The sequence below is a fragment of the Panthera pardus genome, unplaced genomic scaffold (genome assembly GCF_024362965.1).
Source record: "Panthera pardus isolate Hobbes unplaced genomic scaffold, ASM2436296v1 HiC_scaffold_8, whole genome shotgun sequence".
Classification (NCBI taxonomy): domain Eukaryota; kingdom Metazoa; phylum Chordata; class Mammalia; order Carnivora; family Felidae; genus Panthera; species Panthera pardus.
This window is the reverse complement of record NW_026527013.1, coordinates 17,011,274-17,036,939: the sequence shown is the minus strand read 5'-3', so window position 1 is coordinate 17,036,939 and position 25,666 is coordinate 17,011,274. Positions and strand designations below refer to the sequence as shown.

The window sequence follows — 25,666 nt, the reverse complement described above, 5'->3', positions numbered from 1 at the left end:
TCACGTAATAAAAAAAACACATAAAAATAAAACCAAAAACAAATTCTTCATAGAATAAAAATTCCCATCTAAAGCCAGAAACTAATCCTGAATACAGGGCAAAATCTTCAAGGTCACTTTGGGCCTAGGCCACTTGTCCTCACTATTGTTTAATTTCCCTGTGACAATAGTGTGGTGGGGCAGGGAGGGAGGCAAGCCTTAGGCGGCCTTGGAGAGGCGGTCCAGAGTCCAGTGGAAATGAATGGGCGTGAGGGAGGAGTATGACTCTTTGAAGAAGGCTTAGGAGGCGCTGGGGGCTGGAGTCCCATCTTGCATTGTCCCATCCGCTCCTGAGGGCTGGATCAGGATCTGCCCCGGGGTGGGTGCGGCTGAGCTGAGCATGCCTAGGGCGGCAGGGTGGGGGCGGGGCCGACCCCTGGCACTCGAGGGCGAAGGGGGTGCGATCCAGGTCCCTGCGCGTGGGCCCCGGGCAGTCGCAGCGCGCAGCATCCCAGGACGGTCAGCGCTGGGCTGTGTCCCCAGCGCGGGCGAAGGCCCCTCCTGTTCCGCTTGTGTGAGACCCAGTAAGGAGCCCTATGTAAGGGCTTTCGGGACGCTCAGATGCATGCTCAGCTCAGCACCCGGCACATAGTAAAAAACTCAGTGGACGCAGATGTGCGGTTCCAACAAAGACACACAGTATGTGTAAAATGAATGGTTAAATGCCCCTCGGCGGATAGGAAAGCCCAGCACCCTAAACCCGCCCGCCACTCAATCATATCTGCCCACCACACATCAGCAGCACCCAGAGTCTTCCTTCTCTGTGGATGACTTTTCACAAAAATGAGATCGTACTGCACAGCTCATTTTGAACCATCTTTCAAGAACAGGTTTCAACATCAGTAAATATTCATAAAACTTATCCTTTAAAAAGGCTGTAGGGAAATCTGTTTTATGGACAGAAGTTATTCCAGCCATATGTATTTGTTGTGCATCTACATGGTTGTTTTTAATTTATCGCTGTTCCAAACGGGGCCATAGGCATCTGGTGCACGTTCTTGATAAATTCTCTGGAAGGTGCTGTCTGTCAAAAGCCCTGGTGCAGTCCTCAGGGCCCTGCCCCATCTTCACGCCCCGCCCCGCCCCGCCCCGCCCAGGACCGCCGCTTCTCCCTCCCTCTGTGTGTTGTGGCGGGCGTCCGCCAGGGGGCAAGCGGGAGCCGCGGGCGGGGCTCGACTACGCATGTGCGCGCCTCTGGAGCACGTGCGGAGGGCGGTGAGGGCGGGAGGGGAAAGGTAGGAGGTGAGAGGTGAAGGGGCGGAGAGCTGCGCGGGCGCCAGGCGGCCGGCATAGAGAGGGCGGGCACCACGCACCGGACCACGGGCCGGGAGCGCGCACGCCGCGCCCCGCCCCCGCCGCCGCCGCCACCGCCGCCTGGGAGCTGCTGCCGCCACAGGTACCGCCGCGCGTGTCCCCACGGCGCCTGTCCACGGGCTCGGGCTCGGGCCTCCGGCCGCGCGGTCCCGGGAAGTCGGGGGTGCGGACCGCCGGGGGCACTGGTGCGCGGGCGTGGGCGCTGTCCAGCAGCCGTGCGGGCCGGGAGACCGCAGCCCGGAGAGGGGGGCCGGGCCGCCGCGTCCCCACCCCCACCCGGGCCGCGCCCCCGCCCGCGCGCCCGTGCCCCCACCCAGCCCCTGGTCCCGCGTGACCACTACCGGGGGAGGGGGTCTCGCCGTTGCGGCCGGCCCCTGGCCCGCGGTCCCGGGAAGCCGCCCCTTCTAGAACCTGCTTTGGGGCTGTCTGGGTTTTCTAGAGTGCGGGGGAGAGCATGCTGTCTACTCCTGTCTCTTTTGGGCTCTCTGGTTTTGAGGCAACACGTAGCTTCTTTGCTGGGTTTTGCCTGGCTTCTAGTTTTATGTTTTGCCGAAGCCCAAACTTTGCTCAATCACGTTGCCTGTGTTTACCGTGTTGCTTCGTGTTTATTATTACCTTAGTATATCATACAGGATTATTTATAATGTCACGGTTGCAGGGAGCCTGGACCGTTTGAATCGCGGAAAGTTGTACAGGTGGAAATGCTGTTGGCCGGAGGGGGCGGCGGGTCCCTGTGGGGGTTCTGGGAGGAGTTCTCCTCGGTCTGGCTTCTGGCTATCCCACCTCTTAGGGTGACAATCAGAGCTGCGTGATTACACTCTTTGGGGATTTTGTAATAATATTTGTGAAAAAGACCTACGAAAGGTTTACTTAATGATGTTAGATTTGTGTTTCTTTTATCCGACCAGACGTTTTGCGGAGTTTGGTTATATGGTGGCTTATTGGTGTGCTGCTGTCTCAGGATATCGTGCTAAGATTGAAGGCTAGGGTCAAGGATGTCTGGTTAGTGCCGAACACACCCTAGTGTTCCTGAATGCTGCTTAAATGATGAACTATTTCTTTCCTTTTTTTTTTACAGTGCCACATTTTAAGATAAAAATTTTTTGGAGTATGGTTGACTTGCAATGTTACATTATTTTCAGATGTACAACAGTGATTGAACTTCCTATGTTTTGCTTACCACAAGAGTAGTTGCCATCTGATCTGTATATTGTTTTTGAACATTTATTCATTTTTGAGACAGCGAGAGAGAGAGAGAGAGAGAACGTGAGGGGGGGGGGCGGGGGGGAGAGGGAGGGAGACACAGAATCTAAAGCAGGCTCCAGGCTCTGAGCTGTCAGCACAGAGCCCAACGTAGGGCTCGAACACACCAACTGCCAGATCATGACCTGAGCAGAAGTCAGACGCTTAACTGCCACCCAGGTGCCCCTGACCTGTATATTTCTAAGTGAATGTTAATATAGTTTTGGTTTTAAGGTGTTTTTACACATTTGGAGCATTCCCACTAGGCACATGATATAAAAAACAAAATATAAATGTATCTTAATATTCTTTTGGTCATAGATTGAAAGCATTAATTCTCATTTATTATGAACTAATTGGGTGTTTGAGAGCTCTCTCTCTCTCTCTCTCTCTCTCTCTCTCTCTCTCTCTCTGTCTCTCTCTTTTTTTTGCTGTTGTGCAAAAGCAGCATGTCTCCTGAGGTCCCCGTGTGCTTTATAATCATTCGTATCCCCCCCTCCCCCTCACCATCCCAGCAGTCTAGACTAGTTTACGGTTGTGGGGTGGATAAAAAGTCTACTCCTAGTGGGCAGAAAGACTATGAGTTGCCTGGGGTCATTATGAGTTGCCTGAGCAAGTAAACTGTCCAGTTGGGAAGCAAACCATGCCTGTGGGGTTCAGTACTCGTGCATTTATTAATGTTTGGCGGCAGACTTTAGAGATGCTTACTCTCTTAGTATCTAGCCATGCACATGGATGTGTCTTAAGGACCGTGGAATGACACTTAGGTTTCTGTGCTGTTTGTTTAACCTCACCATTGGTAGCCATTTGCTGTCTCCAGGGTTAGTTATATTGGCTCTGACGGGTACTTTGTATATGGTTTATGTCATCACTTCCATTTGAGCCGATGAGAAGGTTGCCTCTCGTAGAGAAAGTGGATTTCCAGGGTCACCCAGCTTGTAAGTGGTGGATCAGGCCTTCAGATCTGCCAGACCCTGCTACTTGAGCTACTTCCACTGTAACTTAACTTGCTGCCTTCCTGAGTTGGCTGATGAAACAAAGTCCAGGTGACGTGTTTTTTTTTTCCCCCTGCCTGAAGTAGTAATTTTGAGTGAAATATTTATTGAACGTGTGTACTGTCTAGATACTGTGTTAGGTGCTCTAATAATAGCTTATCTCACTTAATCATCGTTGTAACTGGGGGAGATGATACTGTTATCACCCCCTTTAATGATGAGTTTTACAGATGTTATCTGCCTGGCCCCGGGTCACCTGCTGAGTTAGAGGCAGAGCCCAGGCTCTGCAAACCTAGGCTTGCTTGATGACAGTCTGTACTTTTATGTTCTTCTTGCGCCTGCTGGCTTCACAGTCTCCTCCGTTGCCCGTTGGCAGGTGAGAGGTAGCAGAAGAAGGTGATGGGGTGAAGGGTAGAAGCCAGCATCACAGACCCAAGTCTCAGATGTGGAACTCAGCAGGAAGTAGACTGCATTTGACGGCCCTGCATTTGACAGCTTCCACTTGAGTGGTCAGGGGTACTGCCAGAGAACGCTTGCAGGGTTGCTGGCCCATACATGAGTTTTGCAGTGGAGTCCAAAGATGGGGAGTGCATGCATCAAAGGTGCACATGGGTCTCAGGGAAAAAAAAAATCAAAACTGACTTTCGTGTTTATTTTAGCTTTAGTTAATTTTTATTAGGTTATTTTATAATGTACACTATATAGTAGTATATACATATAACATGTACTAGTATATATATATTGGGGTGTTTACTCAAATTCTTGTTGGGGTTTCATAATCAAAAACATTTGGAAACCTCTGATTTGATATTTAGCATTTGTATCAAATATGTAAGGTGTGCTAATCATTTGTTCCTGAGTTGGAAGTTTAATGAAGTTCAGTGTGATTCCACATAAAGAGGGAGAATGGTATTTCATATTAATAACCAATTATAAATTATTTTAAAAGTTGCAGTTACAATTTTGTGAAAGAGGATATGGTTATTTTAATGGTCTTTGTCTCAAATATAGCAGCAGTTTTAAGTTTGAAGCTATAGTGACTGAGCTAGCCCTTCAGAAATTAAAATTTTGTTGAATCTCTTCTATTTTAAACCTGTTAATGTCAGAAGTGAGACACTAAAACAATCAGTTAACGTAAATGTGGCAGTTGTAATAGTCGTAGCTGTTAAGCAACTTCAGAGTATTTGCAAATTTTAGATGATAGTGAGATATATTGAAATTCCAGATACGTTGATTCCTTACCGCTTTTTACAAACTAGATTTGATTTTCTTCAGGTCACTCCTCTGCAGTGATTGGTGCATTATATTAAAACAAGAAATTCCAGAATTCTAATTTAAAAAATATATTTAAGTTACTTCCAGCTTATTTCACAGTTGAATAGATTAGTGCATGTTTAGGAGTTCAGGTTAAAATAACAGAAAGGGGTTTGAGCAAAAACTGTATTTCTTTGGCTAGACAAGCTTTTTATTTATTTTTTTTTAAATCCAGGTGGGACATGATTCATACCAGCAGTTCTTACTTTAGTGTGAATCAGAATCACCTGGAGGGCTGGTTTTACCCTCACTTCACTACAGTCCCTGACTCTGTAGTTTACAGCTAGGCCTTGGAATTTGAATTTCAAACAAGTTACCAGGTGCTGCTGCTGGTCTAGGGAACTATACTTTGAGAGCTATGGCTCCATCAGTGCACCTAAAACCAGAGCATGATGCCAGTACTTACGTGTTTCACACTGAATCCCATCAGCGTTAGTCGTATACTATAGTTTTGCCAAGTACATAACTGGCTCTTGTTCTTAGCCAGTTTTCTCATTATTTTTAGATGATGTCATAATTCTCAATTCTCAGTTGAGAATTTCATTCTCATTATATTGCTATTTTTATTTTTTACTGCAATCCTATATTTCTAAATTTGTTGAGGGGTTAGAGATGTTTAAAAAATACAAGTTGTCTGTTGAAGAACAGTTAATAGGCAGGTGTGCATGTGCACAGGTTTTTTTTTTCCTATAATTCCAGTGGCAGGCTTTATTCTTGCTCATTTTCTTGTTCTCGCGTGTTCTTTCTCTATAATGAGATCATACTGTCTTGTATCCATTTTTTGTTATTGCGTAAACATGATTTTATGTAAAACACTATTCTACAGCATTTATTTAAAAAATTTTTTTTATTTTTGAGACAGGGAGAGACAGAGCATGAACAGGGGAGGGTCAGAGAGGGAGACACAGAATCTGAAACAGGCTCCAGGCTCTGAGCTGTCGGCACAGAGCCCGATGCGGGGCTCGAACTCACGGACCGCGAGATCATGACCTGAGCCGAAGTCGGCCGCTCAACTGACTGAGCCACCCAGACGCCCCTATTCTACAGCATTTAAAACATTTTTTTAATGTTTATTTTTGAGAGAGAGTGCGTGCATGAGCAGGGGAGGGGCAGAGAGCAAGGGAGACACACAATCCGAAGCAGGCTCCAGGCTCCAAGCTGTCAGCACAGAGCTCAACGTAGGGCTCCAACTATAGAATGCGAGATCATGACCTGAGCTTAGGTCACACACGTAACCGACTGAGCCACCCAGGGACCCCCATTTTTGTTTTTTTAAAGTTAAAATTTCATTTATTTTTATGTTTCCCAGTAACTTTCAACTTTGAGCAGCTTGCTGTGTTTGGCTGTGGGTTGGGATTGCACCTTTCAGAAGACTGCACTATCACTCAAAGTCTCCAATCATGGTCCTCTTCAACAATCTTTAGTAGCTCCCTGCTCTCATGATCTTCCCCAAAATGACGTACCCAACTCTTCTTCTCTCTACCAGCTCATGTAGATGCCGCCTCATCTCCATGGGGTGATTAGGTCCTTTCTTTCAGGCCTGACCTCTGGTTGGATGTGGACGTCCATTTTGATTTGTCATCCCTGCACCAGTAACTGTTGGAAACATCAAGACCTGCCTTTAGCAAACAACAGAGAATGTTACATCTCATATTCCTGTCAGGGAGGATAATCTTGAATTTTTCACTTCCCAAATACCATCCCAAGCACAACTGTGAGAAAACATTCGTGAGACTGTGCTGGAAGGTGTTTCAATGCACATGTTCTGGGCAGTGTTTTGTCTTTGAGTGAAGCCAGATCATTAGGAGGCAACATAATTTTGGCCCCTCCTCCAATTGTTTTTTAGTAAACTGACTTTGCATGGTCCCATCAGCTTGCATGGAGATCTGTGTGAGAAGTCCCTAAGAAAATCTCTGAGGCCTACTGGAATTTCCTTGAGGTTTAATGCTTGGAGTGACTGTGCCTCTTCGAAGCCACTGTTTTGATTTTGTCTAAAGTATAGTGTGAACTAAGTCAGTAATGGTTCCCTCTTTGCATTGGCTATTTGGGAGTTCAGAGTCTGATTTGTACTCAGAGTTCTATGGTTTGTATTTTCTATATTAAGGTTACTTTTGGCTTATGATGTTCTTTTTTTTTTTTTTTAATTTTTTTTTTTTTTTAAATTTTTTTTTTTTTTCAACGTTTTTTATTTATTTTTGGGACAGAGAGAGACAGAGCATGAACGGGGGAGGGGCAGAGAGAGAGAGGGAGACACAGAATCGGAAACAGGCTCCAGGCTCCGAGCCATCAGCCCAGAGCCCGACGCGGGGCTTGAACTCACGGACCGCGAGATCGTGACCTGGCTGAAGTCGGACGCTTAACCGACTGCGCCACCCAGGCGCCCCTTATGATGTTCTTTTTAATGTCTAGTTATTTTGCTCTTTTAGATTATACCATAACATATATAACACATTTGGGGCACCTGGGTGGCTCAGTCAGTTGAGTGTCCAAATTTGGCTCAGGCCATGATCTCACAGTTTGTGAGTTCTAGCCCCGCGTCGGGCTCTGTGCTGACGGCTGGGAGCCTGGAGCCTGCTTCGGATTCTGTGTCTCCCTCTCTCTCCCTGCCTCTCCCTTGCTCATGCTCTGTCTTTGTCTGTCTCTTGAAAATAAACGTTAAAACAAAAAGTCTCCCTGCATTAAAAAAATATATATATGTATATATATAGACACACACACACATACATATATATAAAACACATTTCATCCCTATTCTAAACATTACTGTAACTATATTGTAACCAAATCTCTGTTCCCCTCCTATTTCCTTTCCTTCTAATACACTTAATCCCTCCTAGCCCTGTCTTCCCACCCCCCCCTTCTGTGTGCTCCTTCTTTTTTGTTGTTTAATTTTTTTTATTGTGGTAAATATATATAATATAAAACTTGTCATCTTAATCATTTTAAGTGTACAGTTCAGTGGTTTGAATAAATTCATAATGTGCAACCATTAATACCGTTCATCTCCCATTTCTCTTTATCTTGGAAAACCAAGACTCTATACCATTGAACAGCTTCCCATTCCCTTCTTCCCCAGGCCCCTGGCAACCACCATTCTACTTTCTGATTTTGTCTACTCTAAGTACATCATATAAATGGAATCATACAGTATTTGTCTTTTTGTGACTGGCCTATTTCATTTATTATGATGTCCTCGTGATTCATCCATGTTGTAGCATGTGTTAAAATGGAATTTATATATCACATTTTATTTACCCATATATCCAGTGATGGATATTTGGGTTGTTTGTACCTTTTGTATATTGTGAATAATGCTGTTATGGATATGGGTGTACAAATATTCAAGTTCCTGTTTTCTGTTTTGGGTATATACATAAATGGAATTGCTGGATCATATAGTAATTCTTTGATTAATTTTTTAAGGAACCATCATACAGTTTTCCACAGTGGCTGTACCATTTTACATTATCACTAGCAATGAACAAGGTTTCCAGTTTCTCCACATCCTTGCCAGCACTTGTTATTTTCTGGGGTTTTGTTTTGTTTTGATGGTAGCCATCCTAGTGGATGTGAGATGATATCTCATTGTAGTTTTGATTTGCATTTCCTTAATGGTTAGTGATGTTGAGCATCTTTTTATGTGCTTATTAGCCATTGGTGTATCTTCTGTAGAGAAATGTTTATTCAAGTCCTTTGCCCAGTTTTATATCAGATTGTTTGTTTTTTTGTTGTTTTAGGAGTTCTCTGTGTATGCTGGATAGTAATCCCTTACCAGGTACTTGATTTGTAAATATTTTCTCCCATTCTTTGTGCTGCCTTTTCACTCTGTTGCTGGTGTATTTTGATGCACACAATTTTAACATTGTTAAGAAGTCCAATCTGTTTTTTTCTTTTGCCTGTGTCCTTAGTGTCATATCCAAGAAATCATTGCCAAGTCCAATGTTGTGAAGCTTTTGCCATTTTTTTTTTTTTTTTAAGTTATCTTACACCCAACATGGGGCTTGAACTCATGACTGTAAGGTTAACTGAGCCAGCCAGGTGCCCCTTGCCCTAGGTTTTCTTATAAGAATTTTATAAGGATGCCTGGGTGGCTCAGTTGGTTGAGTGTCCAACTCTTGATTTTGGCTCAGGTCATGATCTCATGGTTGTGGGATTGTGTGCGTGGGGTTTTCTCTCTCTCTCTCTCTCTCTCTCTAAATAATAAATAAAGCATAAAGAAAAGAATTTTATAGTTTTAGGCCTTAAGCTTAAGTCTTTTAACCCTTTTTTTTAAGTTTATTTTTTTTTAGTAATCTCTACCCAATGTGGAGCTCAAACTCACAACCCCCAGATCAAGAGTCGCATGCTCTTCCAACTAAGCTAGCCAGTTGGAAGGTCTTTGAACCTTGCATATTCATTCTTGCTAAATTTTGTAAGGGGATAAATTCTAAAAAGGTTTCGCACATTACAAAGACTTCCTTGTTTATTAATGTTTATTATGGTAAAATTCAAATATATACAAAAGCAGAGAGCAGTGAGCTTTTGTGTGCCTATTATTCAGTTATATCTGTTGTTTACTAATTAACTCAGGGCAGTCTTGCTTCATCTGTATCTTTCAGTCTTCCTCTTTTTATATTTTCATTTTTTCTTTCTAAATTGCTTTATTTTTAACTTTTTAATTTTAATTTTTTTTACATTTAAAAAAATGTTTTTTTTTTTTTTACTTTGAGAGAGAGCATACATGCGTGCAAGCAAGGGAGCAGAGAGAGAATCCCAAGCAGGCTCCACACTCAGCACGGAACCCAACATGGGGCTTGATCTCATAACCATGAGATCATGACCTGAGTCAAAAATCAAGAGTTGGATGCTTAACCAACTGAACCACCCAGGCACCCCTTTTCTAAATTATTTGATGAGTTTTTTTTTTATTGTGATAAAATATACATAACATAAAATTTATCATTTTAACCATTAAATTTTTTTTAATGTTTATTTTTGAGAGAGAAAGACAGACTGTGAACAGGGAAGGGGCAGAGAGAGAGGGAGAGACAGAATCCGAAGCAGGCTCCAGGCTCTGAGCTGTCAGCACAGAGCCTGACATGGGGCTTGAACTCGTGAACCACGAGATCGTGACCTGAGCCAAAGTTGGACACTTAACAGACTGAGCCACCCAGGCACCCCTAACCATTTTTTTTGTTTGTTTTAATACATGGAATGCTTCATAAATTTGTGTGTCATCCTTGCACAGGGCTATGCTGATCTTCTCTGTCATTTCAGTATTACCATATGTTACTGCTGAAGCACCATTTTAACCATTTTTAAGTGTACCTTTCAGTGGCATCAGATATATTCACAGTATTGTACAACCATCACCACTGTCCATTTCCAGAACTTTTTCATCATTCCAAACACAAACTCTGTACTCATTAAACAACTTCCCATTCTTCCCTCCTCCTACCCCTGGCAACCACTATTCTCCTTTCTGTTTCTATGAATTTGCCTATTCTAAGTTCCTCGTATAAGTGGAATCATACTGTGTTTGTCCTTTTATATGTGGCTTATTTCACTTAACATAGTGAACATTGTTCATCCATGTTGTATCATGTGTCAGAATTTCATTTTCTTTTCATTCCTTTTGGAATATTTTCCAAATATTCTCTTGTATGTATATCCACATTTTATTTATCTCTTTATCTGTCGGCAGACATTTGGGCTGTTTGTCCCTTTGCCTATTGTGAATAATGCTGCTATAAACGTGACTGTACAGATATCTGTTCAAATCCCTACTTTCAGTTCTTTGGATATATACCCAGGGGAGGAATTGCTGGAACATATGGTAATTCTGTATTTAACTTTTTGAGGAACTGCTAGATTGTTTTCCACAGTGGCTGCCCCATTTTACTTTGTACCAGTAACTTACAAGGGTTCCCAGTTGCTCCACATCCTTGGCAACGTTACTTTCCATTTTTATTTGTTTTTGTTTATTATTTTTAAAGATGTTTAAATGTTGACTTATTTTTGAGAGAGAGGGAGAGACAGAGGGAGAGGGCATGCGTGCAGAGCGGGGGCAGATAGACAGGGGGAGAAAGAATCCCAAGCAAGCTCTGCACTGTCAGCACAGAGCCTGACATGGGACTTGAACCCATGAACCGCCAGATCATGACCTGAGCCGAGATCAGGAGTCGGACGTTTAACTGACTGAGCCACCCAGGTGCCCCTGTTTTTATTTTTTAATAATAGCTATGCTTGTGGATGTGAAGTGATATCTCATTATGGTTTTTGTTTTTAATTTTTTTTTCTCATTTTTTTGGAGACAGAGACAGAGTGCGAGTGGGGGAGGGGCAGAGAGAGGAAGACACAGAATCTGAAGCAGGCTCCAGGCTCCGAGCTAGCAACACAGAGCCCGACGTGGGGCTTGAACCCATGAACCGCGAGATCATGACCTGAACTGAAGTCGGACACTTAAGTGACTGAGCCACTCAGGCACCCCACTGTCATTATGGTTTTAATTTGCATTCCCTAATGATTAGTGGTGTTGGGCATCTTTTCATGTGCCTCTTGGCCATTAGTATATCTTCCCTAGAGAAATGTCTATTCAAGTCCTTTTCCCATTTTTGAATAGGCTTTTTTGGTTTTTTGTTGCCAAGTTATAAAAGTTTTTTTATGTGTTCTAGATATTAAGTCCCTATCAGGTATGATTACTTTTTCCCACTCTGTGGGTTGTCTTTTCACTCAATAGCTTCCTTTGATGCACAAAAATTCAGTTTTTGAGGTCCAGTTTTTTTTTCTGCCTGTGCTTTTGGTGTCATATTCAAGAAATTTTTGTCAAATCCAGTATTCTGAAGCTTTTACTCTACTTTCTTTTAAGAGTTTTATAGTTTTAGCTCTTTGTTTAGGTCTTTGATGAATTTTGAATTTTTATATGTGATGTAATGGTCCCATCTAACTATTTTGCATAGTGGCTGTCCAGTTTTCCCAGCACCATTTTTTGAAAATGGCTGTGTCAAGGAGAAGAGCTCCAGGTGAACTTCATCTCAAGCTCTCTCTCACAGTGCTTTTGCAGATTTATGTTGGGAATGAAACCATTTTCTGTGTAGCGTTTATATTAAAAGCTTTTGTGACAGTAACGAAAAAGAGTCTCTTCACACTCTCACTTTAGGGTAAGCTATCAAGAACCGTGGTGCCCTCCATCAGGCCACACTTCTGTCAGGAAACCAGGCAAGGGGCCTCTGTCCTGTGTGGATATATATGGCTGTGCTTGCCCACGGTTAGCTGGGAGCAGGCGGCTGGTCCTCGCCATGCTCCTGCCAGCACCTGCTGGGACTGAGACTGAGGGCACCCTCCCCCTCAGCCAGAAGTCTTATGAAATGACTGGGCTGTCCCATTGGGTTCCTGGGTTGCTTCTAGGTTTAAAACAAATTCTTTGCCCACATTCTTAGCAGGGGTCAGTTCAGTCCCTTTGTTAGTCCTTCCTGACCAGGTCAGAAGGGAATAAGAATGTGGTAGCTGGCACTGTGGAAGAAAATCTGTAATATATTTGTTGTTGTCCAGTTGTGAAGAGAGTCGGCATCATGTACGTGGTTACTTGTGATGACCATCACAACCAGTTAATATAATTTGGTCTTCCCTTCGATCTGGGTATTGCTCTGCCATCCTAACAATTACTCTAAATGTGGCAGTAATCATCCTCTTGAATATATATGTATTTTCAGGCTTCAAGTTCTCTGAAATCAGCTTTCATTCATGAAGTGAAACTCCTCTCTCTGTTCATTTACTTTTAACTTGGTCTGCTGAGAATTCTCTGGATTGTTTGGCTAATTTTGATGCTTTCAGAAGCAGAATTTCCTGTCCTTATCATTGGGCCGCCTTGCAAAACAACTTTCAGAAAAATCTTCTTTCCCCCAAGGATGAATTGTTTGCACCAGTGGACTAGTTTAGCACAGTGAACAGACTTGCAGTGACTTTCCGCTCGGCACCAAATGAGATGCTGGGTACTCTAGGGAACACAAAGGCGATTCAGCTGTGACCTTCTTCCCAAAGGGACCATAATCAATCAGAGGAGGCTCAGAGAGTCAGAACGAACACAGGCATGGGGGAAATACACAGTGACAGAAATTCAGGGAAGACTGCTGCTTCCACAGGGAAGCATTGTTCATTATTTTTAATTTTAGCTTTTCAGTGCAGTAATACATTCACATGGCACAAAATTCAAAAGGAACAACAGAGTATACACAGGGAAGTTTCCCTTCCATCTTGCACTGGCCACCGCATCCTCTCCCTAGAGGCAGCCAGTGTTACCAGTTCTCCAGTATCTGTGCAGGGGTGTTCTTTGCATAATACAGGCAGATACACAGAGAGTTCTTTGCTTTTACATGAAAGTAGCCCACTATATCCCTTGCTTTTTTCTCTCTCTGTTTGTGATAGTTCATTATCGATACATAAGAACTTTCTCATTGTCTTTCACAACTGGATAATTTTCCATTGTCAGGATATACCTTTATTTAGCCAGAGCTCTGTTGATGGACATGTAAGGTGTTGTCAATTTTGCTAGTGCAGAAACACTTCTGTAGGCATCATTTGATGCGTGGCCAAGTGCATCTGTCTGGTCACTTAGCAGAGGCAGGATTGCTGGGTTGATGAGTATGTGCTTTTGCAATTTTAATAGCTCTTCGCAGATAAACCTCCATAGAGGCTGTGTCCAGTATGCTCCTCAGCTGTGTGTGGCGGTGGCCTCACCGGCACTGTGATAGCACAGTTTGATCTTTGCCAGTTTGATAGGTGAAAAAATTATTCCTCTGTATGTTTTTTCTTCCAAGCTTAGTTCAACCTATAGAAAAGTTAAAAGAGTAGTAGAGTGAACACTCCTATCAGGTGTAGTTTTAATTTGTATCTCTCCTGTTGCTATAAGGTTGAAGGACTGTTTTCCATTTTCTTTTCTGTGAATAAGTTGTTCATATCCTTTGCCCATATTTCTATTGGGCTTTGGTGTATTTATTATTTTTTAAAATTTATTTAGAGAGAGAACATGAGTGGGGGAAGGGCAGAGAGAGAGGGAGAGAGAATCCCAAGCAGGCTTCATACTGTCAGTGCGGAGCCTGATGTGGGGCTTGAACTCACAAACCGTGAGATGGTGACCTGAGCCAAAACTGAGTCAGACACTTAACTGACTGAGCCACCCAGGCACCCTGGGCTTTGGGTTTTTTTTTTTTTGTTTTTTTTTGTTTTTTTTTTTTTAACGTTTTTTATTTATTTTTGAGACAGAGAGACAGAGCATGAATGGGGGAGGGTCAGAGAGAGAGGGAGACACAGAATCTGAAACAGGCCCCAGGCTCTGAGCTGTCAGCACAGAGCCCGACGCGGGGCTCGAACTCACAGACTGTGAGATCATGACCCGAGGTGAAGTCGGACGCTCAACCGACTGAGCCACCCAGGCGCCCCTGGGCTTTGGTGTTTTTAAAATTGATTTTGTAAAAATTTTTTGTATATGAAGGAACTTAGCACCTTGCTAATGATATAACTTGCAGTTATATTTTTCCAGATTGTTATTTATCTTTTTATTTAGAATGATTTTGTCATGAAAAAAATTTTAATTTAAATTCATGTTAGTTAACATACAGTGTAGTCTTGGCTTCAGGAGTAGAACCCAGCAATTCATCTCTTACATATGACATCTAGTGCTCATCCTGAAAAGTGCCCTTCTTAATGCCCATCACCCGTTTAACCCATCCCACGACCCACCTCTCCTCCAGCAACTCTGTTCTCTGTATTTAAGAGTCTTTTATGGTTTGCCGCCTCCTCTATTTTGATCTTATTTTTTTTCTTCCCTTCCCCTATGTTATCTGTCGAGTTTCTCAAATTGCACATATGAGTGAAATCATATGATACCTGTCTTTCTCTGACTGACTTATTTCACATGGCATGAATACCCTCTAGTTCTTAATTAGGTCCTACTCATTGAACTTTTAAGGCTTCTTGGTTCTCTATCATACCTAGAAAGATCTTCCCTAGTAGAAGAGTATGAAAAATTATCCTGTGGTTCCTTAAAGTACTTTTAGAATTTCATTATTTACCTTTAAATCTCTTATCCATTTGGAATTTATTTTGGTGAAAAGTGTGGGTCCAACTTAATTTTTTCCCAAATGGCCACCCATTTGTTGCAATGCCTTGTATTAAACAGGTCATCTTTCTTGCACTTGTTCAAATATCCTTTACTATATGTGATATACTTTGCCACATATCATATACATTTGGGTGTATTTCTGGACTTTCAATTCTGTACGTCAATCTGTGTATTTATGTTTTAGTACACATTTTAATTTTAGCTTTAGAGCATGTTTTGATATTTGGTAAAGTGAATTCTCATTCATTACCTTTAATTTTCAGAATTTTCTTGGCTATGTTTTACTATATGAACTTTAAGGTAAATTTGCCTGTTTCAAAAAAATCCTTTTTGTTTTTATTGGTACGGTGTTACATTTTTAGGTTAATGTAGGAAGAATGACATTTAGGTGATGAGTCTTTCCCACTGAGAAGATTGTATGCCTTTCTCTTTGCTCAAGCCTTCTTCTGTGTCCCTCAGAGTTTGAGAGATTTCTTGGCATTTCTTGTTAAGTTTATTATCAGGTCTTTTTCTTTGTTTTTGGTGGTATTGAAGCATTTTATCTTCTACCTTCTTGTTGATGGTGTATGTGAAGGCATTATTTTCTGTGTATTAATTTTCACCACCTTACCTGATTACAAAACTATAAAGGTTTTTAGTTGACTCTCTAGGTATATAATAATGTCATCTGCAAATAATGGTCATTTTACTTTTTCTTTTACATTTACATTCCTGTGTTTTCTTTCAATCACCTAATTGTGACAGCTCGTACCTCTACAACAGTAGTAAAAGGGATAGGCTTGTTTGGCCTTTGACTTTGATGGAAATTATTCTAATGTGTTCTCATTGGACTTGATTTTACCTTTGGGGTTGAAAAGGATATAAATATGTAGCTGAAGTTTGTATCTTTGTGTGTGTGTGTGTGTGTGTGTGTACAATGTGAATGACAGGATTTGTTTCTTATGGCTGGATAATATTTCATTGTATATATGTACAACATCATCTTTATCCACTTCTCTGTTCACATTTAGGTTGTTTCCATATCTTGACTCTTGTGAATACTGTTGTACTGAACATGGAGATGCAGATAGCTCTTTAAGATAATGATTTTGTTTCCTTTGGATATACCCAGAAGTAGGATTGTTAGATTATAAGATAGTTTGTTTTTTTTTTTTTTAATTTTTGTGGAACTTTCATACTGTTTTGCTTAATGACTATACCAGTTTACATTTCCACCAACAGTGTACAAGGATTCCCTTTTCTCCACATCTTTCCCAACATGTTATCTATTGTCTTTTTAAATAAAAGCCATCCTAACAGGTGTGAGGTTATAACTTGTGGTTTTGATTTGCATTTCCCTGATGATTAGGGATGTTGAGCACCTTTCCATGTACCTGTTGGCCATTTGTATGTTTTTTAAAAATCTGTTCGCAAATTATTAGAGCTACAGTTACTAATAGTTTTGTCTTTTAACTTAAAACAATTTTTTTAATGTTTATTTTTGAGAGAGAGAGTGCAGATGGGGGAGGGGCAGAAAGAGAGGGAGACAGAATCTGAAGCAGGCTGTCAGCACAGAGCCCGACAGGAGGCTCGAACTCAAGAGCTGTGAGATCATGACCTGAGCTGAAGTTGGAAGACTAACCGACTGAGCCACCCAGGCACCCCTTAACTTTTATATTAGAGTTAAGTGATTAGCAAACCACCATATTCTGAATTTGATGGTATACTTGCCTTTACCCGGGGTATGTTTTCCTTTTCCTGGTTAGTATCCTTTCATATTGGCTGAAGAACTGCTTTGAGCATTGCTTGTAAGTCAGGTCTAATGGTGATGAATTCTCTGAACTTTTGTTTATCCATGAAAATCTTTATCTCTCCTTCATTGCTTTTTTTTTTTTAAATTTTTAAATTTTTATTTACTTTTGTGATAGAGACAGAGTGAGAGTTGGGGAGGGGCAGAGAGAGAGGGAGGCACAGAATCTGAAGCAGGCTCCTGCCTCTGAGCTGTCAGCACAGAGCTGGATGTAGGACTCGAATTCACGGACAGTGAGATCCGTGACGTGAGCTGAAGTCAGACGCTTAACCGACTGAGCCACCCAGGTACCCCTTTCCTTCATTTCTGAAAGACACCTTTGTTGGATATTCTTGGTTGGCAGTTTTTCCTTACGATACTTTGTGGTTTTTTGTTTGTTTGTCCTAAATCTTTATCTGAATCACCCAGTACTCATCACAAGTGCACTTCTTAATCCCCATTACTTATTTCACTCTTCTCCTCATCCCTCCTCTCTATAGTTAAGAGTCTGTTTCTTGGTTTGTCTCTTTTTCCCTTTTGCTAGTTTGTTTTGTTTCTTAAATTCCACATATGAGTGAAATCATATGGTTCTCTGACTTATTTCACTTAGCATTATACTCTCTGGCTCTGTCCATGTTATTGCAAATGGTAAGATTTCATTCTTTTTTTTTTTTTTTTTATGGCTGAATATTCCATTGTGTATATATACCATATCTTTATGTGTTCATCTGTCGATGGGCACTTAGCTACTTCCATATCTTGGTTATTCTAAATAATGCTGCTGTAAACATAGGGGTGCATATATCTCTTTGAATTCGTGTTTTTGTATTTGTTGAGTAAATACACAGTAGTGAAATTGCTGGATTGTAGGGTAGTTCTATTTTTAATTTTTTGAGGAACCTCCGTACTCTTTTCCACAGTGGCTGCACCAGCTTGCATTCCCACCAACACTGCAAGAGGGTTTCTTTTTCTCCATATCCTTGCCAAAATCTGTTGTTTCTTGTGTTTTTGATTTTAGCCATTCTGACAGGTGTGAGATGATATCTCATTGTAGTTTTGATTTGCATTTCCCTGATAAGTGACAATGAGCATTTTTTTTATGTTGGCCTGTTGGTCTGTTGGCCATCTGAATGTCTTCTTTGGAGAAGTGTCGCTTCATGTCTTGTGCCCATTTTTAAATTGGATTAGTTTTTTGGGTGTTGGGTTTTATAAGTTCTTAATATATTTTGGATACTAACCCTTTAGCAGATAGGTCATTTGCAAATGTCTTCTCCCATCCTGTAGGTTGCCTTTTAGTTTTGTTGATTGTTTCCTTTGCTGTGCAGAAGCTTTTTATTTTGATGTCCCAATAGTTTAGTTTTGCTTTTGCTTCCCTTGCCCCAGGGGACATATCTTAAAAAAAAAAAAAAAAAAAAAAAAGCTGCTAAAGCTGATATCAGATTAATTACTGCCTGTGCTCTTTTGTAGGATTAAAAAAAAATTAATGTTAATTTATTTTTGAGACAGCATGAGTGGGGGAGGGGCAGAAAGAGAGGGAGGCACAGAATCTGAAGCAGGCTTCCAGGCTCTGAGCTGTCAGCCCAGAGCCTGATGTGGGACTCGAACTCACAGACTGCAAGATCATGACCTGAGGCAAAGTCAGACGCTTAACCAACTGAGCCACCCAGGCACCCCTCTTCTGTATGATTTTTATGGTTTCAGACCTCACATGTAGGTTTTTCATCCATTTTGAATTTATTTTTGTGTGTGGTGGAAGAAAATGGTCCAGTTTCATTCTTCCACATGTTGCTATCCAGTTTTCCCAACACCATTTGTTGAAGAGACCTTTTTCCCATTGCATGTTCTTTCCTGCTTTGTCAAAGATTAATTGACAATATACTTACGGGTTTATTTCTAGATTTTTTATTTTGTTCCATTGATTTATGTGCCTATTTTTGTGCCAGTACTTTGTGATTACTACAGCTTGGTAATGTAACTTTAAGTCTGGAATTATGATGCCTCTAGCTTTGCTTTTCTTTTTCAAGATTGCTTTGGCTATTCAGGGTCTTTTGTGGTTCCATACAAATTTTAGGATTGTTCTAGTTTTGTGAAAATTTCTGTTGGTATTTTGATAGAGAGTACATTAAATGTGTAGATTGCTTTGGGTAGTATAGACATTTTAACAATATTTGTTCTTCCAGTCTATGAGCATGGAATTTTTTTTCATTTCTTTGTGTCATTTTGGATTTCCTTCATCGGTGGTTACAGTTTTCAGAGTGATAGGTTTTTCACCTCTTTGATTAGGTTTATTCCTAGGTATCTTCTTATTTGGGGTGCAGTTGTAAATGGGATTATTTTTTAAATTTAATTTATTTTTTAAACTACATCCAAATTAGTTAGCATATAGTGCAACAATGATTTCAGGAGTAGATTTCTTAATGCCCCTTACCCATTTAGCCCATCCCCCCTCCCACAACCCCTCCAGTAACCCTCTGTTTGTTCTCCATATTTAAGAGTCTCTTATGTTTTTGTCCCCCTCCCTGTTTTTATATTATTTTTTGCTTCCCTTCCCTTATATTTATCTGTTTTGTATCTTAAAGTCCTCATGAGTGAAGTCATATGCTATTTGTCTTTCTCTGATTCACTTAGCATAATACCCTCTAGTTCCATCCACATAGTTGTAAATGGCAAGATTTCATTCTTTTTGATTGCTAAGCAATACTCCATTGTATATATATATACCACATCTTCTTTACGCACTTATCCATCAGTGGGCATTTGGGCTCTTTCCATACTTTGGCTATTGTTGATAGTGCTGCTATAAACATGGGGGTGCATGTGCCCCTTTGAAATAGCACACTTGTATCCCTTGGATAAATGCCTACTAGTGCAATTGCTGGGTCATAGGGTAGTTCTATTTTTGTTTTTTTGAGGAACCTCCATCCTGTTTTCTAGGGTGGCTGCACCAGTTTGCATTCCCACCAGCAGTGCAAAAGAGATCCTTTCTCTCCACATCCTTGCCAACATCTGTTGTTCCCTGAGTTGTTAATGTTAGCCATTCTGACAGTTGTGAGGCGGTATCTCATTGTGCTTTTGATTTGTATTTCCCTGATGATGAGTGATGTGGAGCATTTTTTCATGTGTCAGTTGGCCATCTGGATGTCTTCTTTGGAGAAGTGTCTATTCATGTCTTTTGCCCATTTCTTTATTCTGTTTTTTGGGTGTTGAGTTGGTAAGTTCTTTATAGATTTTGGATACTAACCTTTTATCTGATATGTCCTTTGCAAATATCTTCTCCCATTCTCTCAGTTGCCTTTTAGTTTTGCTGATTGTTTCCTAAGCTGTGGAGAAGCTTTTTATTTTGATGAGGTCCCAATAGTTCATCTTGCTTTTGTTTTCCTTGCCTCTGGAGACGTGTTGAATAAGAAGTTGCTGTGGCCAAGGTCAAAGAGGTTTTTGCCTGCTTTCTCCTCGAGGATTTTGATGGCTTCCTGTCTTACATTTAGGTCTTTCATCCATTTTGAGTTTATATTTCTCATGGTGTAAGAAAGTGGTCCAAGTTCATTTTTCTGCATGTCGCTGTCGAGTTTTCCCAGCACCATTTGCTGAAGAGACTGTCTTTATTCCATTGGATATGCTTCCCTGCTTTGTCAAAGATTAGTTGGCCATATATTTGTGGGTCCATCTCTGGGTTCTCTAGTCTGTTCCATTGATCTGAGTGTCTGTTTGTGTGCCGGTGCCATACTGTCTTGATGATTATAGCTTTGTAATACAGCTGGAAGTCTGATAAATGGGATTTTCTTAATTTCTTTTTCTGCTACTTCATTACTGATGTATAGAAATGCGACAGATTTCTGTATATTGAATTTGTATTCTGCAGCTCTACTGAATTCATTTATGAGTTCTAGCAGTTTTGGGGTGGAGTCTTTTGGGTTTTCTACATATAGTATCATGTTATCTGCAACTAGTAAAAGTTTGACTTCTTCCTTGCTGATTTGGATGCTTTTTATTTCTTTTTGCTGTCTGATTGCTGTGACTAGGAATTTCAGTACTATGTTTAATAAAAATGGTGAGAGTGGACATCCTTGTGTTGTTCCTGACCTTAGGGGAAAGGCTGTCAGTTTTTCCCCATTGAGAATGATATTAGCTGTGAGTTTTTCACACATGGCTTCATAAAAACAACATGTTTTTATGTTGAGGTATGTTCCCTCTAAACCTACTTTGTTGAGGGATTTTATCTTGAATGGGTGTTGTACCTTGTCAGATGCTTTTCCTGCATCGATTGAAGTGATCATATGGTTCTTATATCTTTCTGTTATTGATGTGATATATTACATTGATTGATTTGGGAATATTGGACCACCCTTGCAACTCAGGAATAAATTCCACTTGATCGTGGTGAATGATTTTTTTTCTTTTAAGTTTGTTTATTTATTTTGAGAGAGAGTGCTAGTTGGGAAGGAGCAGAGAGAGGGAGGGAGAGAGAATCCCAAGTAGACTCCACGCTGCCAGTGCAGAGCCTGGTGCGGGGCTTGGACTCACGAAACCACAAGATTGTGACCTGAGCCGAAACCAAGAGTTGGACACTTAACCAACTGAGCCACCCAGATGCCCTTGAATGATTTTTTAAATGTATTTTTGGATTTGGTTTGCTATTATTTTGTTGAGGATTTTTGCATCAGTGTTCGTCAGGGATATTGGCCTGTAGTTCTACTTTTTTTTTGTGGTGTCTTTATCTGGTTTTGATATCAGGGTAATGCTGGCCTCGTGGAATAAGTTTGCAAGTTTTTCTTCCCTCTTCTGTTTTTTGGAATAGTTTGAGAAGAATAGGTATTAACTCTTCTTTCAGTGTTTGGTAGAATTCACCTGTGAGGCAGTCTGGGCCTAGATTTTTTTTTTATGAGTTTTTGGATTACTAATTCAATTTCTTTGCTGGTAATTAGTTCAAATATTCTTTTTCTTCCCGTTTCAGTTTTGGTAGGTTCTATGTTTCTAATAATTTACCCATTTTTTCTAGCTTGTCTGATTCGTTGTTATGTAATTTTTCATAATATTCTCTTTTCTGTGGTATTTGTTATTCTCCTGTCTCATTTGTGATTTTATGTATTTGGGTCCTTTTTTTTCCCTTGATAAGTCTGGCTAGAAGTTTATCAGTTTTATTGATTTTTTTTTCCCCCCTAGAGAACCAGTTCCTGGTTTCATTGATCTATTGTTTTTTAAATTTCTGTATCATTTATTCCTCTTTTTTTAAATTAAAAAAGTTTTTTTTAATGTTTGTTTATTTTTGAGAGAGAAACAGAGTGTGAGCGGGGAAGGGGCAGAAAGAGAGGGCAACACAGAATCCAAAGCAGGCTATAAGCTCTGAGCTGTAACACAGAGCCCAATGCAGGGCTTAAACTCATGAACTGCAAGATCATGACCTGAGCTAAAGTTGGCCACTTAATCAACTAAGTCATCCAGGCGCCCTTGTATCATTTATTTCTGCTCTAATCTTTATCATTTCCTTTCTTCTGCTGGTTTTAGGTTTTGTTGTTCTTTTTCTGGCTCCATTAGCTGTAAAGTTAGGTTATTTATTTGAGATTTTTCTTGCTTCCTGAGGTAGACCTGTATTGCTGTAAACTTCCCTCTTACAACAGCTTTTGATACATCCCAAAGGTTTTGAACCATTGTGTTTTCATTTTCATTTGTTTCCATGTACTTTTAATCTTTACTTTTTTATTTTTTGAGAGTGAGAGCATGGGCAGGGGAGCGGCAGAGAGAGGGGGACAGAGGATCTTAAAGTAGGCTCTGTACTGACAACAGTGAGCCTGACATGGGACTCAAACTCACCAACTGTGAGATCATGACCTGAGCCAAAGTTGGACCCTCAGCCGAGCCACCCAGGTGCCTCTCCATGTACTTTATAATTTCTTCTTTTGTTTTCTGGTTGACTCATTGATTTTTTTTAAAGATTTTTTAATTTTTAGATAATCTCTATATTGAACATGGGGCTCAAACTTACAACCCAGAGATCAAGAGTCGCATGCTCCATTGGCTGAGCCAGCCAGGCACCCCTCATTCATTGTTTAGTTGCATTTTTTTTTTTTTTTTTAAGTAGACTTCATGCCCAGCATGGAGTCCAGTGTGGGGCATGAACTCATGATCCTGAATTTAAGACCTGAACTGAGATCAAGGGTCGGTTGCTTAACTGACTGAGCCACTCAGGCACCCCTAAGTTGCATGTTATTTAAACTCTATATATTTGTGGTCTTTCCAGATTTTTTCTTGTGGTTGACTTCTTGTTTCATAGTGTTGTGATCAGAAAAGGTGCATGGTATAACTTCCGTATTTTTGAATTTTTTTTTTAATGTTTATTTATTTCTGAGACAGAGAGAGACAGAGCATGAGTGAGGCAGGGGCAGAGAGAGAGGGAGACACAGAATCAGAAGCAGGCTCCAGGCTCTGAGCTGCCAGCACAGAGCCCGATGCGGGGCTCGAACTCACAAACCATGAGATCATGACCTGAGCTGAAGTCAGTCTCTCAACCGACTGAGCCACCCAGGCGCCCCTCGTATTTTTTAATCTGTTGAGGCTTGTTTTGTGGCCTAATATGTGATCTTCTCTGGAGAATGTTCCATATGCACTTGAAAAGAATGTGTAGTCTGCTGCTTTAGGATGGAATGTTCTGAATAGATATGTTAGATCTACCTGGCCCAGTGTGTCATTCAAAGCCATTGTTTGCTTGTTGATTTTCTGTTTAGATGATCTGTCCATTATGGAAGAAGGGTGCTAAAGTCTCCTACTGTTACTATATTATTATTGGTTTGTTCTTTTATGTTTGTTAACTGTTTCACGTATTTGGATGTTGCCATGTTGGGTGCATAAGTATTTATAATTGTTATATTTTCTTGTTGGATTTTCCTCTTTATCGTTATGTAGTTTTCTTATCTCTTATTACAGTCTTTGTTTTTATGTCTATTTTGTCTGATGTAAGTATTGCTACTCCGGCTTTCTTTTGACAGCCGTTGCGTGACAAATGTTTCTCCATCTCCTCACTTTCCAGTCTGCAGGTGTCTTTAGGTCTAAAATGAGTCTCTTTTAGGCAACATATAGATGGGTCTTTTTTTTTTTTAATCTGTTCTGTCACCATGTCTTTTTAGTGGAGTGTTTAGTCCATTTGCATTTAAAGTAATTATTGATAGACACATATTTTTGCCATTTTATTTCTTGTTTTGTGGTTGTTTGTGAAGATTTTCCCCGATCCTTTCTGTCTTTCATGTGGATCTTCTTTATGCTGGTTTTCTTTAGTGCTATATTTGGATTTCTTTCTTTGTATTCTTTACATATTTATTAGTGGTTTTTGATTTGTGGTTACCATTAAGTTTCTATTAATATATTCTGCATATAGCAGCTTATATTAAGTTGATGGTTGTTTAAATTTGAGTCCATTCTTTACTTTTCCCCATGTCTTAGGTGTAAGATGTCATATTTTACATCTTTTTGTGTTCCTTGACTGATTTTTTACAGAAATATTATTTATTTTTTAAAGTTTATTTATTTTGAGAGAGAGAACATGCACACAAACGGGAGGGGCAGAGAGGGAGAGAGAAGCCCAAGCAGGCTCTGCACTGTCAGCCTGAAGCCTGACGCAGGCCTTGAACTCACAAACTGCAAGATCAAGAGCTGAAACCAAGAGTTGAATGCTTAACTGACTGAGCTACCCAGACATGCTCAGAAATATTTATTTAACATTTTTTTCATGTTTATTTTTGAGAGTGAGAGAGAGAGTGAGAATGAGTGGGGGAGGAGCAGAGAGAGAAGGAGACACAGAATCTGAAGCAGGCTCCAGTTCTGAGCTGTCAGCGCAGAGCCCAATGTGGGGCTTGAACCCATGAACTGCAAGGTCATGACTTGAGCCAAAGTCAGAAGCCCAACTGACTGAACCACCCAGGTGCCCCTGGAAATATTTATTTATTTATTTATTTATTTAAAAAATTTTTTAAATGATTTTATTTATTTTTGAGACAGAGACAGAGCATGAGCAGGGGAGGGGCAGAGAGAGAGGGAGACACAGATTCCGAAGCAGGCTCCAGGCTCTGAGCTGTCAGCACAGACCCTGACGCAGGGCTCAAACTCACAGACTGTGAGATCATGACCTGAGCTGAGGTCAGACACTTAACCAACTGAGCCACCCAGGCACCCCTGGAAATACTTATTTTTAATGCTTTTGTGTTTCCTATCTTCATACTGTCATTTTTCATCTTTCCTTTCACTCAGAAAAGTCCCCTTTAAGTAGGTTCCACTCTGGGCATGGAGCCCAACATGGAGCTTGAACTCACAACCCTGAGATCAAGACCTGAGCTAGGATCAAGAGTCAGAACTCAACCAACTGAGCTCCAGGTGCCTCCTCCAAAAGTCCCCCTTAGTATTTCTTGCAGGGCTGGTTAATGGTCATGAACTCCTTTAGTTTTTGTTTGTCTGGGAAATTCTTTCTCTCTCATATTCCGAATGGTAGCCTTGCTGGACAGAGTATTCTTGGCTGAAGGTTTTTTACCAATTAGCACTTTGAATATTGATTCATGCCACTCCTTTCTGGCTTAGAAAGTTTCTGCTGAAAAATTTACTGATAGCCTTATGGGATTTCCTTTGTATGTAACTGTCTTCTTTTGTATTGTTGCTTTTAATACTTTTTTTTTTAATTTTTTTTTTTTTAACGTTTATTTATTTTTGAGACCGAGAGAGACAGAGCATGAACGGGGGAGGGTCAGAGAGAGAGGGAGACACAGAATCTGAAACAGTCTCCAGGCTCTGAGCTGTCAGCACAGAGCCCAACGCAGGGCTCAAACTCACGGACCACAAGATCATGACCTGAGCGGGAGTCGGACGCTTATTTACCACTATATTTTGCCATTTTAATTACAATTAAATTTTAATAAA

At 40.9% G+C, this 25,666-nt stretch overlaps 1 protein-coding gene and 1 non-coding gene across 3 annotated transcripts in view; one reads left to right on the top strand and one right to left on the bottom strand.

Annotated features, from left to right (window-relative positions):
* The first annotated feature begins 1,292 nt into the window (after positions 1-1,292).
* The window catches only part of SCAP (SREBF chaperone), a 73,277-nt gene continuing 48,903 nt past the window's right edge, over positions 1,293-25,666 (top strand). The window contains exon 1 of one of the 2 annotated variants that reach the window (XM_053898181.1): positions 1,293-1,435. The gene's annotated coding sequence lies outside the window, so the exon portion shown is untranslated. Of the gene's footprint in view, positions 1,436-8,654; positions 8,680-25,666 lie in introns of those variants that run through there. The other variant, XM_053898182.1, reaches the window with a different exon arrangement.
* LOC128775751 (U6 spliceosomal RNA) lies at positions 10,087-10,188 on the bottom strand. Its single transcript, XR_008420730.1, has one exon. It is a non-coding gene; the product is annotated as a U6 spliceosomal RNA (small nuclear RNA).